Source organism: Triticum dicoccoides, chromosome 2A, assembly GCF_002162155.2.
Source record: "Triticum dicoccoides isolate Atlit2015 ecotype Zavitan chromosome 2A, WEW_v2.0, whole genome shotgun sequence".
Classification (NCBI taxonomy): domain Eukaryota; kingdom Viridiplantae; phylum Streptophyta; class Magnoliopsida; order Poales; family Poaceae; genus Triticum; species Triticum dicoccoides.
In genome coordinates this window covers 388,574,421-388,580,988 of record NC_041382.1, presented here as the reverse complement: position 1 = coordinate 388,580,988, position 6,568 = coordinate 388,574,421, and positions in this window count along the sequence as shown.

The following is a 6,568-nucleotide window of genomic DNA, read 5'->3' as shown; positions in this document are numbered from 1 at the left end:
ACCCGCGGCTGCGGCGAGGAGGCTCGGGAGGGGGTGGGGAGGCAGGGAGGGGGCGGACACAGGGCGGGGAGGGGATAGCGATGGGGCGGCGACGGCAGGGGGAGGGTACGGTGGCGAAGGCGCGGGGAGGGTGCGGCGGCGACGGCGCGGGGTGGCACGAGAGGGAGGAAGAAAGAGGAAAGGAGACAGAGAGAGGGCGACGGTGGGGGCGCGACCGTTAAGTCAATTTCGAAGCTTTGCCATCCGCCCCACCTTCGTCGTCTGCTAGCAGACTGCAAAGAAACCTTTGTCGACTGCTAGTGGACGACCAAGAGGGGCCCCTTAGGGGTTGGCAGAAGTGGACCAAACCCCCTCTTCATCGTCCGCTAGCAGACGACAAAGCTTCTTTGCCGTCTGCTAGCGGACGGCAAAGAGATGGTTCATGGCAAAGCTAGCCTTTGTCGTCCACTGCCTCTTTGTCGTCCGCTTTCTAGTGGATGATGGCAAAGCCTTCCTTTGTCGTCCGCTAGCTGATGGCAAAGAGTCGGCAGACGACAAATCTGCTGATTCCAGTAGTGTTAGTTCGAGAATGTTGCACGGGATTATGAGCAATCTTAATAGCACTTTCATTGTCACAAAGCAATGGAACATGTTTCACATAGATTCCATAATATTTAAGAGTTTGGGTCATCCAAAGTAATTGAGCACAACAAGAACCGACGACAATATATTCCGCTTTGGCGGTGGATAAGGATACCGAGTTTTTTTCTTGGAGGACCAAGACACAAGAGATCTACCAAGAAATTGACAAGTTCCCTAAGTGGACTTTCTATCGACCTTGTCACCGCCATAGTCTGAATCGGAGTAGCCAGCAAGATCAAAAGAAGACCTCTTAGGATACCAAATGCCAAAATTTGGTGCATGAATTAAGTATCCGACTATCCTTTTGACAGCCTTAAGACGACATTCTTTGGGGGCCGCTTGATATCGTGCACACCTGCACACACTTAGCATAATATCGTGACGGGAGGCACATAGATATACCAAATGAACCAATCATAGAGCGGTAAACCTTTTGGTCAACCGGTTTGCCATCATTAGTCAAGTCAAGATGTCCACTAGTAGGCATGGGTGTATTCATACCTTTGCATTCTTGCATGTTGAACTTCTTGAATAAGTTCTTGGTATACTTTGTTTGAGAAACAAAGGTACCCTCCTTAGTTTGCTTGATTTGCAAACCAAGAAAGAACTTGAGTTCACTCATCATAGACATCTCAAACTTCTTCGACATTAGCTTTCCAAACTTTTCACTAAAATGAGGGTTAGTCGAACCAAATATGATATCATCAACATAAATTTGGCACACAAATAATTCTCCATTGACCCTTTTAGTAAAAGGAGTAGAATCAATTTTTCCAATCTCAAAGCCTTTTTCAGTAAGGAACTTGGGCAAGCATTTTCACGCTCTAGGAGCCTGTTTAAGACCATAAAAAGCTTTGTGAAGTTTGTAAACATGGTCGGGTTTCTTAGGATTAACAAAGCCAGGAGGTTGTTTAACATAAACTTCCTCCTCAATTTCACCATTTAGAAAAGCACTTTTAATGTCCATTTGATACAAGGTAATATCATGGTGATTTGCATAGGCAAGTAAGATGCGGATGGACTCAAGTCTAGCAACGGGGGAATATGTCTCACCATAGTCCATACCTTCGACTTGAGTGTAGCCTTGGGCGATGAGACGTGCTTTGTTGCAAACGACTTGTCCATCTTCGTCTTTCTTGTTGTGAAACACCCATTTGGTATCGATGATGTTGTGGTTATTGTCGGGCTTCTCGGCCAATGTCCACACTTGGTTCCTCTCAAAGTTGTGTAGCTCTTCATGCATGGCATTTATCCAATCCGGATCTTCCAATGCTTGTTCAACCTTCATAGGTTCAATGCTAGAGATGAATGAATAATGTTCACAAAAATTAGCCAAACGAGTTTTAGAGCGAGTGATTCTCCCGGTTTGGATATCATTGAAGATTTGCTCGATGGGATGGTGTCTTGAGACTCTTGCTCTAACTCATGAGAGCTTTTGTTTGGGTCGGGGTGGAACATCTTCTTCATCATCTTGTTCTTCCTCTTGGCCTTCTTCGTTGTTGACGTTGTCGTTCTCTTGTCGAGGTGGAGAAGGAGGTTGATGAGGTTCTCCTTGGTGTACTTCCTCGTTTTCTTCATCTTGGCATGTCCCACTTGTGGATGCCTCTATGTCAACTCTTGGTTCACCTTGTCGTGAGGTAGAAGCTTCCACTTAGACGGACGAGGTACTCTCCTTCACCTCCGTTGGACGAATCTTGCCAATAGACAAGTCTTGGATTGCTTCCGAAGGGTCTTTGTCTCCTACATCAATTGGCAATTGCTCTACTTGCGAGCCGTTAGATTCATCAAACTTCACATCTATCCTCTCTTCAACCTTTCAGGTGAAATTGTTGTAGACACGGTAAGTGTGAGAGTTTGAGCCATAACCAGGTAGGAAACCCTCATGAGATTTAGGAGCAAATTTAGAACGACGATGCTTATTAAGAATGTAACACTTTGAGCCGAATACTCGAAAGTATCAAACTTGGGGTTTGTTACCGGTGAGAAGCTCGTATGCCGTCTTGCCGAGTAGCTTGTGAAGATATAGGCGATTTGTTGCATGACAAGCTATCTCAACCGCTTCTACCCAAAAGTGTTTTGGCGTCTTGTACTCATGAAGCATCGTTCTCGCCATCTCAATAAGGGTCCGGTTCTTTCTCTCAACAACTCCATTTTGTTGAGGCGTGTACGTAGCCGAGAACTCGTGTGAAATCCCTTCTTCGTCAAGAAAGGTATCCACATTTGTGTTCTTGAACTACGTTCCGTTGTCGCTGCAAACCTTCTTGATCTTCACTTCAAATTGATTTTGGGCCTTCCTAGCAAAGTTTTTGAAGATCTTTTGGACCTTCGATTTATCATCAAGAAAGAACACCCACGTAAATCTTGAAAATCATCGACTATGACTAGACCAAATGAGTTTCCACCGAGACTTTTATAGGCATTGGGACCAAAGAGATCCATATGAAGTAGCTCGAGTGGTCTTCTCGTGGTCATGATGTTCTTCACGGGGTGGCTTCCTCCAACTTGTTTTCCTGCTTGACAAGCACTGCACAATCTATCCTTGTCAAATATAACATCTTTCACTCCAAGGATATGATCACCTTTAATAAGCTTATCAAGATTTCGCATGCCCACATGTCCTAACCTTCTATGACACAACCAACCTTTAGAAGATTTAGCAATTAAGCAAGTTCTAGGTTGAGCCCTTTTAGTGAAATCAACAATGTATAGATCACCTCTACGTATACCGACAAAGACCATATTATGATTATCTCTACGAAACACTTGGCAATCTACTTCAGTAAATAGGACATTGAAGCCAAAGTCAGCAAGTCTAGATACGAAAAGTAAATTTTAGCCAAGAGATTCAACGAGCATAACATTTTGTATGGAGCTATCGTGTGAGATGACCACCTTACCAAGGCCAACAACCTTACCCTTTGAGTTGTCACCAAAAGTAACATACTTTCGAGGGCCGTTGTTTTCAGCAGCTCACGAAACATGTCCTTGTATCCGGTCATGTGATCGGTACATCCACTATCAAGAACCCATTCCTTTCCTCCAGCCATGTAGCCGCGAAGATTAGCCATAAGACCAAAGTGTCTCATAGACTCATCGAGATCAAAGTCACTATCATCATCCTCATCATAGTATCCATGTTCAACATTGTCTTGTAATTGATCAATTCTTAGAGAGAGTGATTCATTAGATAAGTGATCATCACAATGTTCATCTTATGAATTCTAATGACTTTGGAGATGATGTTGCTAATGATTCCAACATCCCCTTTGGCACGCATGAGGTTAGTAAGCTCGAATAAACAATCACAAAACATAGGATCATTGGAATTCATCTTACTCAAAGCAATAGACTTGTGAAGAATCTCATCTAAGTTTTGCGGAGTAATTTGGAAATCGTTCCTTAAGAAATCTCCATATGGTGTAAGCATAATCAAGAGCAGTCAAGCTAGCAATCAAGTTTCTAGGTAATCCTCTAGTGATTAAATTGACAGTTCTAAGATTACGGATCATGTCAATAGACTCATCAAGGTAGGATGCAAGGGGTCAACAAGGCGCGCACAAGGAGTAGTAATGTACTTGTTCAAGTGATATTCATTGAAAATCTCAAGCATCTCAATTTTCCACTCATGAAAGAACTCTCCATCAAGTATAGGTACTCTACGTCTAAGAATCCCCAAAGTAGACTCATCCATCTTCCTCCAATGGTGTTTAAACCAAAGTAATGAAGACCAAAGCTCTTATATCAATTATAGGATCGAGAAGAAGTGTCTAGAGGGTGATTAGACCCTCAACAAAGGAAAGTAGTAGTTTTTGATTTCTTTAAGTTAAGGTGGAGTTTTAGGATAAGTTTAAACATTCACAATACATTTCAAGCAAGCATGGCAAGAGTATATGAGCAGCGGAAAGTAAAGCATGCAATTTGCAAGAAAGTAAAGGGATGGGATTGGAGTGTGCAAACGCAATTGGAGACACCGAGATTTTTGGTGTGGTTCCGGTAGGTCGTGCTATTGTACATCCATGTTGATGGAGACTTGAACCCACGAAGGATAACGGTTGCGCGAGTCCACGGAGGGCTCCACCCACGAAGAGTCCACGAAGAAGCAACCTTGTCTATCCCACCATGGCCATCGCCCACGAAGGACTTGCTTCACTTGGGTAGATCTTCACAAAGTAGGCGATCTCCTTGCCCTTACAAACTCCTTGGTACAACTCCACAATCTTGACGGAGGCTCCCAAGTGACACCTAACCAATCTAGGAGACACAACTCTCCAAAAGGTAATAGATGGTGTGTTGATGATGAACTCCTTCTCTTGTGCTTCAAATGATAGTCTCCCCAACACTCAACTCTCTCTCATAGATTTGGATTTGGTGGAAAGATGATTTGAGTGGAAAGGAACTTGGGAAGGCTAGAGATCAAGATTCTTGTGGTTGGAATGGAATATCTTGGTCTCAACACATGAGTAGGTGGTTCTCCCTCAAAAAATGTATGATAGAAGTGTAGGCGCGTTCTGATTACTCTCTCTATGAATGGAGGTTCGATGGAGGGGTATATATAACCTCCACACAAAATCTAACCGTTACACACAATTCACCAAACTCAGTGATGCACCATCTAGGTCAGGGTGGACACGGGCTGGGCCGGGCCGGTCCCTGACCGAGCCGCCATTTGGACCGGCCGCCGGCGAACTAGACCGAGCAACGCCGCGGTCCTCTTTTCCTGGACCGGACCGACGGAGATAAAGCTCGGGCCGGACCGAGAGGACCGGCGGGGACGGCGAGGTCGTAACCATGCAGGCGCGAGAGACGACTCCTGCGAGCTCCTGGACACGGGCGAGAACTACGACAGTTCACACATGGCAGCAATGGGACGCGGTGGCACCGGCCGGCCGGGGCGCATTGTTTACATGCGCACGCTTTGTTCAGGTTTTCCGCTACATGCAAGCAATTTAACGCGTGCATGAGCCAGTGATTTTGTGCGTACGGGTCTTCCCGTGATTAAAGGATAAGTTTTACGTGGGGTTAGTCGTGGGATGACGCTGTAATTGACGGATCAAACCTCATTTCTGTAGTTATTTTTGTTATTTGCTCGACGAAAAGAAGGAAAGAAAAAACGGCCCGCGAGTTTCTGTATGCGTGCCAGGTAGGCACGATCACCACCGCGTGCAACCAGCGTTGTTATGGGATTCTTCATCAGGGTCTGCCGCTGCTAAATATAATGAAGTTTCTGAAAATACTAACGAACCTGAAGATTCTGACGAAACTGAACAACGATTGCACATATAGATTTGGTAAGCCTCTTGCGCAGGAATAGGAGCCTCCTTCTGTTTTCTGTTTGATTAAATAAAAGGAAACAACAGTGTGGAGTAAAAGGAAACGACAGCGTGGAGTTAGTCTTGAGATGATGCCGTGATTATCGGATCTAATCCCGTTTCTCTTGTCCTTTCTCTTTTCTATTCGACTGAATAATAGGAAACAAACTTGAGAGCGTGACCTGAGTCTTCTACCTCTTGCCCCTATCTCTTCAATTGACTGAATTACGATTGATTTCGATGAACAACGACGGAGCGGGGCATGGCCAGGGCGTCGCCAGCGTCTGCGATGTCGAGGAAAGATCTGCATCTTCGGTCCGCTCGGTTGGACCGGTTAAAGACCGGACCGGACCGGACCGAGTAAATTAGTAACCAGACCGGCCAATCTATCTCTTCCTTATATATATATATATATATATATATATATATATATATATATATATATATATATATATATATATATATATCTTTATCTTTACCTCTTTATCTTTATCTTTACCTACTAATAAAGCACCGATGGCTTATGGTCGTACGTCGTCGCGCGCGATTTTGCGAAACCCCCCCTCTATTTCTTTGAAATCAGCCCGCAGTCCCTGTTTAAGTGACATCCTGGAAAAACGTTTAGTTTTTGCATAAAA